The sequence below is a fragment of the Vigna angularis genome, chromosome 11 (assembly GCF_016808095.1).
Source record: "Vigna angularis cultivar LongXiaoDou No.4 chromosome 11, ASM1680809v1, whole genome shotgun sequence".
Lineage (NCBI taxonomy): Eukaryota > Viridiplantae > Streptophyta > Magnoliopsida > Fabales > Fabaceae > Vigna > Vigna angularis.
The window spans coordinates 14,718,608-14,731,781 of record NC_068980.1 but is presented as its reverse complement, the minus strand read 5'-3'; positions in this window follow the sequence as shown (position 1 = coordinate 14,731,781).

Genomic DNA, 13,174 nt, shown 5'->3' with positions numbered 1-13,174 from the left:
ATGCAATCAACATTCACAATTCACATATCGTTTACTAAAATAAATCTTCATTTCATTTCAAAATAAAACCGAAGCAGTACATAAAACCAGAGGTGACTTAATGCCATGATTACAAAATATAAAAAAAAATCCACATTGAAAAGTAGTCCCTATTCTTACGAAGAAGATTCCATTCAATCTTCATCAGTTGACTCATCATCAGAATCTTCAGTTTCAAAGCCCAATGCCATTCTTGTTTCCCTTCTTCTCCCATCTGAAAAGAGTATCTTCAACTCTCTCATCCCTTTCAAACTTCTTCCTTAATTGATCAACAACATATTTCTCAAAATCAGTTTGTGGAATGAATCATTTTGTGGAATGAAGCAATATGATCTGTAGCAAGAGTAGGTAAACTTCCCTCAGGTTTGTGTAGAAAACCTCTACCAAATCTGGATAGCAATCTCCTTTCATATGGACAAAATCAGTAAGCCCTTGATATGCAATCCATTCTTGAAAAAGGAACCCTTCTTTCTTGAACAATTGCAGGTCCAAATACTTGTGAGGAACTACATATTTTATAACTCTTCAGAATAAAAACTTTCCTCGGAACCCTACATCACTTATCCATCTAGATGGGTTTGCGTTTCTTGTAACCCGGACAACCTTCTCTTTTCTTCTAGATGATCATGATGAAGAAGCCATGTCTGGATAGAATTCTTGGAACGTCTTTCACAATGTAGTAGTTTTTAACTTCTTAACTTTGAAGCTTAAAATATACAATGGTTACGTCGAATTTTACTCGGCTTTGACGTACTAATTGTCAACCGAAGACAAAGAGTTTGACAAAAGACAAAGGATACGTCGTATTCTGCGGATATACGACGTTTTCTTCTTCATCCTCGCGCCTCTTTTTTCCTTTTTAAAACCTCTCATAACCTCCTAGTACCATTATATTTTAATATAAGATTTACATTTTAAGATAACCTCCCATTAGAAATGCAACGTTAGAGGTTTTCTTCTTCAGCCTCCTGCCCTTTTCTATGTTTTTTTCCTTTATAAACCTCCCATAACCCACCATTACCTTTATATTTTAAGATGAGATTTACAATTTTATTTTTATTTTTATAGTATATAAATTTGTTTAAATTTATCTTGTAATATTTACATATTATAAAATATAAGAACGATTTGTCGGTGAAATTTAAAGAGAATACAATTTTGTTTCTTTAAAATATTAATTTTATTTCATATGAAAAATAATAATAATAGTAATTTATGAGAATTGTGTTTTAGTTATAGATCACAATAATTAAAATCATAATAAATATTTTTATATTATTAAAAGTAATTTGAAATGAATGTTTTAGGCTAAAGAAAGGTATGATTATACTAAAAGACTTTGATTGATTTTTAAATTATAATACTTTAAGTTTGAGAAAAAACTAAGTTGACTCATATACTAAAGGTTAAGATAGAATATCGTGGACAAAAATTGAGATAGGTCAGTTAGAAAAAAAATATTTAGACAAGTTAACAGCAGAGATGCATCACACCAAGTCAAAGATAGAGAAGAGACAGCGTGTATGGAGAATAGTCAGATAGATCTAGACCAAAAATTAAGACAGAATGGGTTGGGTCGAAGATTAAGGCAGGTTAAATTTAACGGTGGAGACTGGTTAACCCAAAATGAATGTTCGGAGATTAAGACTAAAGGTCCAAACAAACTAATATATGTTGAAGGTAGACATGGGCTGACCCTAGCCAAAGGTAGGATAGAGAACTATCTCCTAAATAATAATTAGTATAGGAAATAATCCAAATTGTATTTTTCTTATCAAAGATTAACATCTTTGTGGAAAATATTTCTTTTAGGGTTTCTTAGGTGCCTTAAACATTTATACCTATATACAAGGACACCAAATACATACGTAGACATTTTGGAAGTCATAAATATGCATTTGCAACATTGAGAGAGGATTCTTTTGGTTCTTGGTTTACAACTCTGATTCTTATCAAAGATTAACATCTTTGTGGAAAATATTTCTTTTAGGATTGCTTAATTAGGTGCCTTAAATATTTATACCTATACTGTGGCGTTTTCATCTTTGTCTTATGAACTTCCAGTAAAAGTTAAAAAAGTCGAGACGGACGAGCCAGGACATGAAAGAGATGGATCTGTATATTTAAAACAGACCTATCACGACTACCACATAAGCGTTTATAAAAAACTTGAATTTAAAAAGTCGACGACGATCAAAGATCAAACGAACAACAACTTTTATTGGCCACATTGAAATAAATTATTTTGAATAATTTAATAATTATAATTAGTTATTAGTATAAATGATTATGATATCAAAAAATACTATGATTAACATTATTAGTAAAACAAATTTGACACCTCTCATGCATTATTTCTTCGCTTTTTAGTATTTTAACAAACGTGTGATCAATATCAAGCCACATTGTCATTAATATGACCATAAATAATCATTAAAAACTCATTTGCATTTCTTAATTTATAATGCTTTGAATCGATTCTTTATTACTTAGAATCGATTATATTAACTTAGCAAAATTCAAAGTGGAATTATATGAATATAGAGTGGCACATCAAACTTTTTAACTTCAAGCCCTCCAAATCTCCACTTCTTCGCGGGTGATTGAAAAGTAGACAATTTCTGGGGAGCGGGACATTATTTAGTTTTTAAATGAATCAAACGAAATTTATTGAATGATGTTTGAACGTCGAATTCGGCGAGGTTCGACGTTCATACATTCAAGGTGGAGTGTGGCAGTTACTAAGCATAATTACATGATGTACGTCATCAGTTCATCTATAAATATAGCTTGCATTTCAGATAATCCCTGGCTCCTATTTCCGTATTGAACATATTAGGATTCATGTTTTTTATCTCCTTTGCATTTTCTTTTCCTTAGATATCTAAGCATTTTTGTTCTTCGTATTGCAATTCGATAACTTGAACTTGAAAGTGGTTCATTCATCGTCATTTCATATGAAGGAGCCCTTTCAAGTTCCAGTTAACAAAATGCTTTTGTAGTACATAAATGGTTAACATATCTTACTGAAAGGGAAATGCCTAGGAAAAAGAAATATGGATCACAATATGTTTAATGCTGAAACAGATTTGAGATCTAAAATAATTATATAAAAATGTTGTTCAACTTCATCATTGAAAATTGTCTGATTCTTTTTTAAATTGTCCATTAGTTGCACTCCTCTATTAGATTTCAGAGCTATCTTTTTTGTAAGAGAGGATGCACCTTAAGGACAATTTAAATTTGGAATCAATTTACACAGTTGACGTCGAATGTTGAGTACCCTTGATGCAAAGACCTGGAGTTTATTCATTGTTCACATCCATTTTATGTGATAAACGATGTCCTATACCCCCTTAAAACACAGCATCTAAAATGAATCTAAAGATATTTATTATTTTTTCACTGAATGATGTTTAAACGTCGAATACGGCTGGGAATTGACGTACATTTGGATCAAAAAGTACATTTCGATGAAGTACATTTCACTATATCAAAATGTACCATACATTTGGATATATTTTGTTTTTCCCCTCTCATAGAATGTCGAAGGCAGCGGGGCAGTGACGTGAAGGGAATTGAAGTATGATGGGAGCATTAATAGGGAGCTCTTAACTTCAAATTAATGACGTGAAGGGTTAGTCCACATACATCACGATCAACAGTCACAATTCACAAATCGTTTACTAAATTAAAATATTCATTTCATTTCAATCTAAAACCGAAAGAAATACAGAAACCATAGGTGGCTTACTAGCATGATTACAAAAATAAAAAACAAAAAACATAGAAAAGTAGGCTCTAAAATAATTATCAAGAAGATTTGATTGAATCTTCATCATCAGAATCTTCAATATGATCTTGATCAAGAGTAGGTGGACTTCCAACAGTTTGCTCATCAATGAAGAACCATCCATTCACAGTCTTTTTCAGTCCAATAGATGACAGACTTGGTATACCAATTTCTTCTGACCTTTTGCACACAATTCTTCTTTCTTCTTCAGATACATCTACTCCTTGGAGTTCCAGCACCTTGCTGATAAATGCTCCATATGGCAATTTGCGTGCATAATCATCTCCTGTAGTGATCATGTGGTGTTTTATTACTTCAACCCAGTTAGTTGGGATTCTAGTCTTGATAGCATTCAACATAAATACATCTTTTGTTGACATTTTGTCCTCGTTCAATCTTCCGGGCAACAGTAGCCAAGTCAGAACATAAGTTATCATTTTCTCCTCCATGTTTAAGCCATCATGTAGGTACTGCTTATCCACCCTCTACCTTCTTGGATATCTTAAGCACTTTATATATATAGCTCTCTTTGTTAGCCATCTGTTTGACTCAGAATCACGGAAATGAGAATCGAAACCTTCAACTTTCAGTCCAGGAATATCTAACCAAACATTATCGTCAATAGTAATGTTAACACCTTTGACCCTTGAGCGAATGACTCCATTTACAATCCTCAGGTTTGTGTAGAAAACCTCAACCGAATCTGGACAGCAATATCCTTTCATATGCACAAAATCAATAAGCTCTTGATATGCAATCCATTCTTGAAAAAGGAACCCTTCTTTCTTGAACAATTGCAGGTATACTTGTGAGGAACTACATTTTTTATATTTGTCCAGTATAAAAACTTTGCTCGCATGTCTCAATCACTTATCCATTAGGAACGTCTTTCAAAATCTCGACTTCTTAACTTCATAACTTCTCATCTTAAGAAATACAAAGGAGACGTCGAATTGTAGAGGGCATTGACGTAATAATTGTCAGCCAGAAGACAAATAGTTAGAAAAAGACGTCAAATTTTAGGGATATTCGACGTTTTCTTCTTCATCCTCCCGGCTCCTATTTTTCTTTTTCCCTTTATAAAACCGATCATAACCTCCCATTACCATTATATTTCAATTTAATATTTACATTTTAAGATAACCTCCCATTAGAAATGCAACGTTACCGATATTCGAGGTTTTCTTCTTCAGCCTCCTGCCCTTTTTCTGTCCTTTTGTTGGTGAAATTTAACGAGAATAAAATTTTATTTGTTTAAAATATTAATTTCATTTCATATGGAAAATAATAATAATAATATTTTATGAGAATTGAATTTAGTTATAGATCACAACAATTAAAATCGTAATAAATATTACTATATTATTTAAAGTAATTTGAAATGAATGTTTTAGGCTAAAGATAGGTATTATTATACTAAAAGACTTTGATTGATTTTTAAATTATAGTACCTTAAGTTTGAGAAAAAATTAAGTTGACTGATAAACTAAAGGTGTTAAGATAGAATATTGTGGACAAAAATGAAAATAGGTCAATTATAAAATAATGTTGTTAAAGTATAATTATCCAAAAGTATTTAGACAAGTTAACAACAGAGATGTATCACACAAGGTCAAATATGGAGAAGAGACTGCGTGTATGGGGAATAGTCAGACAGATCTAGACCAAAAATTAAGTAGAAAGGGTTGGGTCGAAGATTAAGGCAGAGATTAGGTTTGACGGTGGAGACTAGTTGACCCAAAATGAATGTTCGGAGATTAAGACTAAAGGTCCAAACAAACTAATATAAGTTGAAGGTCGAGATGGGCCGACCCGAGCAAAAGGTAGGATAGAGGACTATCTCCTGATTAATAATTATTATAGGAAATAAAATAAATTGTATTTTTCTTATAAAAAATTAACATCTTTGTGGCGAATCTTTCTTTTAGGGTTTCTTAGGTGCCTTAAAAATTTATACCTATATATAGGGACACCAAATATATATGTAGACATTTTGGAAGTCATAAATTTGAATTTGCAATGTTGAGAAAGGATTCTTTTGGTTCTTGGTTCTCTGATTCTTATCAAATATTAACATCTTTGTGGCAAATATTTCTTTTTGGGTTGCTTAATTAAGTGCCTTAAACATTTATACCTATACTGTGGCATTTCCATCTTTGTCTTATGAACCATAAGTAAAATTTAAAAAAGTCGAGACGGACGGGCAAGGTCATGAAAGAGATTTGTCAGAATTCTAGGAACAACAAAAATTTTCTTAGGGATCAACGTTACTTTTATTGGCCACATTGAGATAAATTATTTTGAATAATTTAATAATTATAATTATTTATTAGTATAAATTATTATGATTTAAAAAGTCGACGACGATCAAAGATCAAATGAACTCTTAGAACAAGTTTTATTGGCCACATTGAGATAAATTATTTTGAATAATTTAATAATTATAATTAGTTATTAGCATGCTTATCAAACTCTCGAGTTAACTCGTAAACTCTACGTTCCCAGACATGGCTTCCGAGTTAACTCGGAAGTAAACTCGTTTTCTGCATAAACTCGATAGAATCGACTGTAAAATCGGTAGGATCGTGTAGAATCGTGAGTTTGGAGCGATTCTGCGAGCTTGAAAGTTATATATTTAATGAAATGCATCAAAATTAATGATAATAATCCAAGTATTTATGTTTTATAATATTTATTTTTATGAACAATATAACTATAGATTTTATTTATTTAAAGTTATATAATTTTGTAGACTTATTTGAATTAAGATATTATTTATATAATTTTTTTTCATCTGAAGTAAACTCTTAGGAGTTTACGAGTCAGGTTTACTCGACTCTCACGAGTTTATATAAAATCTAGAATTTGATAACCTTGGTTATTAGTATAAATGATTATGATATAAAAAATAATATCAATAACATTATTTGGAAAATACTATGAATAACATTATTTGCATTTCTTAATTTATAACGCTTTGAATCGATTCTTTATTACTTAGAATCGATTATATTAACTTAGCAAAATTGAGAGTGGAATTATATGAATATAGAGGGGCACATCAAACTTTTCAACTTCAAGCCCTCCAAATCTCACCTTCTTCACAGGTGATTCAAAAGTAGACAATTTCTGGGGGGGCGGGACGTCAATTTGTTCTTATATGAATGAAACTCAAATTTGGATTTTTTTTTTCCGAGTGATGTTTAAACATCAAATTCGTAGGGGCTAAGAGGTCCAGACGAGATAGTCATAATTACACAATGTACGTCATCGGTTCATCTATACATATTGCATCCATCACGTAATCCCCGGCCTCCTGTTTTCGTATTGAACATATTAGGATTCATGTTTTTTATATCATTGGTGTTTTCCTTTCCTTAAATTTCGAAACATGTTTGTTCTTTAAATTGCAATTTGCTCGGTTGAATGTCAAAGTGTCTCATTCATGTCTCAGTTATGAAGGTGGCCTTTGACATTCAAGTGAACAAAATGCTTTTTATAATACAGAAATGATTAAGTTATCTTAGGGAAAGGGAAGTGCTTGGGAAAAAGAAATATGGTTCACAATATGTTTAATGCTGAAACAATTTTGAGATCTAAAATAATTATATAAAAATGTTGTTCAACTTCATCATTGAAAATTGTATGATTATTTTTTAAATTGTCCATAAGTTTCACTCCTCTATTAGATTTCAAAGCTATCTTTTTTCTAAGGGTGGATGCAACTTAATGACAATTTAAATTTGGAATCAATTTACACAGTTGACGTCGAATGTTGGCTACCCTTGATGCAAAGACCTGGAGTTTATTCATTGTTCACATCCATTTTATGTGATAAACGACATCCTATACCCCCTTAAAACACAACATCTAAAATGAATCTAAAGATATTTATTACTTTTTCACTGAATGATGTTTTAACTTCGAATGCGGTTGGGAATTGACGTACATTTGGATCAAAAAGTACATTTTGATGAAGTACATTTCACTGGATCAAAATGTACCGTACATTTTGATGAAGACATGTCTACGTTTAGTCAGCAAGGAGTTCATAAGCATCCAAAGAGATTTTTTACTTTTTCAGTGAATGATGTTTAAACGTCGAATTCGGCGGGGCTTAGACATTCAGAAAGTTAATGTCAAATATTTGTGCTCGAGGATGTCCTATATCATTATTCATCATAGAAATGTCTACATTTAGTCAGCAAGGAGTTCTTAAGAATCCAAAGAGATTTTTTACTTATGATGTTTGAACGTCGAACTTGGCGGGGCTTCGACGTTCAGGAAATTAATCATGTGTACTGCTTTTAAAATGATTTTATTTTCCTCCGCGGATCATCTAATTTTTAGTATTTTTTCTTTTTAATTTTTAATCATTCAATGGCACGTCCGACTCTGTGGAGCAGTGGGACATTAATGGTGTGCATTTCCCAACGATGTCTTTAATGTCTTTTGTTGAGGGTTGGACGTCAATTATTTCTTATGGTGGAAACAACTGCAATACAAATTAAATTTGTACGATTGACGTCGAGTGTTGACTGCAATCGATGCAAAAGTCTGGAGATTGTGTCAAATATTTGTGATCAATGATGTCCTATATCATTATTTATCATAGAAATGTCTTCCTTTAGTCAGCAAGGAGATAATATTAGAATCCAAAGAGATTTTTTACTTTTATAGTGAATGATGTTTGAACGTCGAATTTGGCGGGGCTTCGACGTTCATATAATGTGGCAGTTTCTAATCATAATTACACGATGTACTGCTTTTATAATGATTTAATTTTCGTCAGTGGATCATCTAATTTTTAATATTTTTTTCTTTTTAATTTTTAATCATTCAATTGCACGTCCGACTTTGTGGAGTAGTGGGACAATGTTTCCAACGATGTTTTTCACGTCTTTTGTTGGGGCTGGACGTCAATTAGTTCTTAATTGAATCAAAATAGATGTATTACTTTCCACTGAATGATGTTTGAACATCGTCATTTCATCTATAAATATAGCTTAAATTTCGTGTAATCCCTGCCATCCTGTTTCTCTGTTGAACATATTAGGATTCATGGTTTTTATATCCTTTGTGTTTTCCTTTCCTTAGATTTTGAAGCATTTTTGTTCCTCAAATTGCAATCTGCTCACTTGAATTTCAAAGTGCCGCATTCAGGTCTTAGTTCATATGAAAGTGGCCTTTGAAATTCAAGTCCACAAAATTCTTTTTATAGTACAAAAATGATTAAGTTATCTTACTGAAAGGGAAACGCTTAGGAAAAAGAATAATGGTTCACAATGTGTTTAATGCTGAAACAATTTTATGATCTTGGATTTGTCTTCTACTAGTAGATTTCAACTTCATCATTCAACAATGTTGAATCATTTTTTAAATTGTCTTGGATTTGTCTTCTACTAGTAGATTTCAAAGCTATTTGATTTCTTATGGTGGAAACAACTCCAAGATAAGTTAAATTTATAAAGTTGACGTCGAATATTGAGTGCATTTAACGCAAATGCTTGGAGATTGACGTCTCTTTTTGGGATCAACGATGTTCTTCTCCTTTTACAAAACACAACATTTAAAATGAAGACCAAAGATGATGGAAGACATTATAACAAAAACCAGGAAGTAAAAAAAAACAAAGGAAAAAGTTAACATCAATTTGGTTGCGGAAGTAATGTAGGATAGGTTTTGAAAGGGTATACTTGAAATTCATAAGTGTTAACTTTTTCCTGTGTCCCCCCCCCCCCCCCCCCCCCCCCCCATTCCTTCATGGTTAACAAAGAAATGTCTTCATTTAGTAAAGGAAAAGAAGGAAAACACAAGAAAAAAGGAAAACACAAGAAAAAAGTTAACATGATTTTGATTACCGAAATTATGTGGGATAGGTTTTCAATGGGTCTACTTATTTATCAACGTGAAGGGCATTGGAGTGGTTGGGAAGATTAATTGTGTGACAAGAATGTTACATCAAATTCGGATGGTATTGACTTTTTAATCTTCATCCAAAAGCCAAAGTTAGCTCCATTTTTTATTACTTTTTCTTTTTCCTTTTAAACTCTCACTTTAACGTCCAAGCTTTGTAGATCTTCGATGTTTTTTTTGTCAGAAGCACCAGAGATTTTTTTACTTTTTCATTGAATTTATTTAAAACAATGCCACCAGTTATTGTTTACATTGGCTGTTATTTTATTTGACATTGAACGTGTGACGTTGCGCACACTTATATACAGTGAATTTGAGAATCTTATGTACATTGAGTTGTTTCTATATTGGTAAACCCTAATACTGAGGAAAATTATCTGGTATCCAAATTCAAATGGCTTCTTCATCACATCCTTCAACAGATAGAGGAAAGGTTGTTGTGGCTGCAAGAAATGTTGATCTCTCTGGGTGGATCAATGATGAGGAGACTCGTCTAGAGTTTTTGAGGTGGACGGAGTTTAAACATATTGTTCCTCACAAATATCTGAACCTCGACTTATTTGAAAAGGAGGGATTTCACTTCCAGGAATGGATTGAAACTCAAGGTCTCTCTACACTTGTCCATATGAAGGGTGATTGGTACCCTGACTTAGTAAGGATCTTCTACAACAATATGAGAAACATAGATGGTGTCCTTCATTCTCGAGTAAAAGGAGTAAATGTTCACATTGACAATGATGTCTGCTTTCAACTTGCTGGATTAAAAGCCAAAGGGTTATTCTCTCACTTACGGTACTGATGACAGATTTATGATCACCAAAATATGATGTCACAAACTTGTTTTACAATCGGCAAGTATGACCGAATCGTTCAAGTAATAAACTTGGTAAGACCAAGTATCGTTCTCCCAAAGGACTCACGGCCTAGTTTAGTTATGTGATTCGTTGATTAGCTAAGACTTAAGAATGAAATAATTGGATTTTAATATGCAAAACGGAAAATAAACATGTATGCATGAATGTGATCAATGGCTAAAGCAAAGTACAAATACTTTCAATGGAATATATGGATGAGTATGTTGTTGGGGTTATCAATTTCATCTTATCCACTCTCATATATTTTAGGAATTCAACATTCAATTCATCATTGTTAATGTCACTCTCTAAATTACCTTTCAAGAAGGCTTCTCCCTAATTACGAGTTCATACAATTCCTAGGATTCCTAATAATTAGTTTATTTAGCACAGGAGCTTAAGGCAACCAATATACTATTGGGAGAAATTCCCCGGATCTAGACTTCCCCGTACGTTCCCGTATCGACAAAACCAATAATCATGCATTGAATGAGTTAAACAAAGCAAGCATTGAGCAAAGAGGAAAAACCCTAACTAATGATGAAAGAAAGCATAGGTCTTAGATTAAGATGTAAACACAAATTCCATATATGAGAGCTTCAAAATGTTACCAATAAGGAGTATTGGTAAATCTTGAAGAAATTTGTTTTGATGATGTTGCAAGAAGTTTTAGTTGAAGAAGATATTAGAATTAGTTAAAAGCAATTTGTAGAGATTAAATGTAGTAGGAAATTCTTGTAAACTTTGTAAACTTGCATTTTTAACTGCAATAATCGATAATGGAATGGCAATAATCGATTATCACAGAGTCATACAGGAATAATCGATTATCACATCATATAATCGATTATCACTTTTTTGTAAACCCCATAACGGACACAAATAATCGATTATCACTTTTGATAATCGATTATCAGTGGCAGTTGGGAGATGTCTTTTCAGTTTTTGACCCTGCACGAAACTAGGCTTATAAATAGAGGTCTTCAAAGCTCTTAGAAAGAACTTTTCAATTGAGAGTATTAGAGTTTTATGCCTAAGGGAAGCTCTCTGTGAGTGAAAAGGATCTATGCCATTTTGAGAATACAGTTTGTCTGAGGAAGTTCTCAAAGTGATAGAGTGCTCTTGCCTGGTCTTGTGAATAGGAGAAGCTCGCGTTTTGTGTGTCAAAGGTCGGAGCGGTTCTCTTCAAGTTGGCTGAGCAGGTTCTTCCGTTCGTTTGTCGAAGGAAGGTGTTTTCTATTCTTTGCTTATTTTGATTATCTGATTGTAATCTGCAAACTATATTTTTAGTGAAAAAGGTTAATCACTATTTATAGTGATTAACGACTGGACGTAGAATCTTTTGATTCGAACCAGGATAAAAATTCTGTGTTGATTTTCTTGATCCCTACAACTCTTAGCACATCAACTGTTCGATACAAGTTCGCTAAGAAAATCAATTTTTGAAACCGACTATTTTAACTTGTGTTGTGATCGTTACACGCTTTCCGCTATCTATATTTTATTCCGCTGCGCTACTCTATAACGGTACCGATTGTTCCGACAATTGGTATCAGAGCTTGCTTTGATAGTTTTTCAAATTTTTCGAAAATGGGCGGTCATAACCAAGTTTATGCTGAGGGTGCTTCTATTGATAGACCTCCTTTGTTTACAGGGGAAAATTATGCTTTTTGGAAAATTAGAATGCAAATATTTTTGGAGTCTATTGACAGGGGTATTTGGGAAGTTGTTATGAATGGACCAATTGTTCCCACTATTTTTGTAAATGATATGCAAGTAGAAAAACCTTTTTTACAGTGGACTATGGATGAAAATAGAATGGCACAATATGATGTTAGGGCTAGGAATATAATTTTATCTGCACTAACCCTTGATGATTTTTTCAAAGTTTCTGTTTATGAAAGTGCTCAGGAAATGTGGGAATTTTTAAGAGTCACTCATGATAAAGTCACAGATGTTGTTAAGTTGACGTTGTCTGATTCAAGCTCCTCAAGCTCAAACAATTCAAATGAGCAAGAAAATCTATGCTTAATGGCCAACAATGAATCATCTAAAAGCCAACTCTTGAAGAAAAAGAAGGACAATCAAGGTTCCTCTTCAAGCTTCAAATGTTATGGATGTGGTAAAAGAGGCCATGTGAAAGCTTATTGTTCAAGCAACAAAAGAAGTAAAGAAAGAAAAGAAAAGAAAATTCACAAGAAGAAGAAGGTTCACATTGCTTGGGAGGATAATGCATCAACCACCTCTAGTTCAAGTGATTCTGTTGAAGAAGCCAACTTATGTTTGACAGCTAATGTTGATGACACTACAAGCCAAGTAAGTTGCTCTAGCCTTGACACTAGTGAATTTGATGTACAAAAAGCTTTTCTTGAATTGCTTGATGAATCTGAGAAATTAAATGCTGCTCATAAAAATTCGAAAAAGGAGTTTAAAGAATTGCAAATTAAATATGAGAAAGCATTAGATGAGGAAGTAAGTTTGAGAAATAAAATTTGCAACTTGGAAATGAAAGAGTCTTCAAATGTTGAACATCCTGTTGAATGTCTTTCATGTAAGAGTCATATGCTTGATA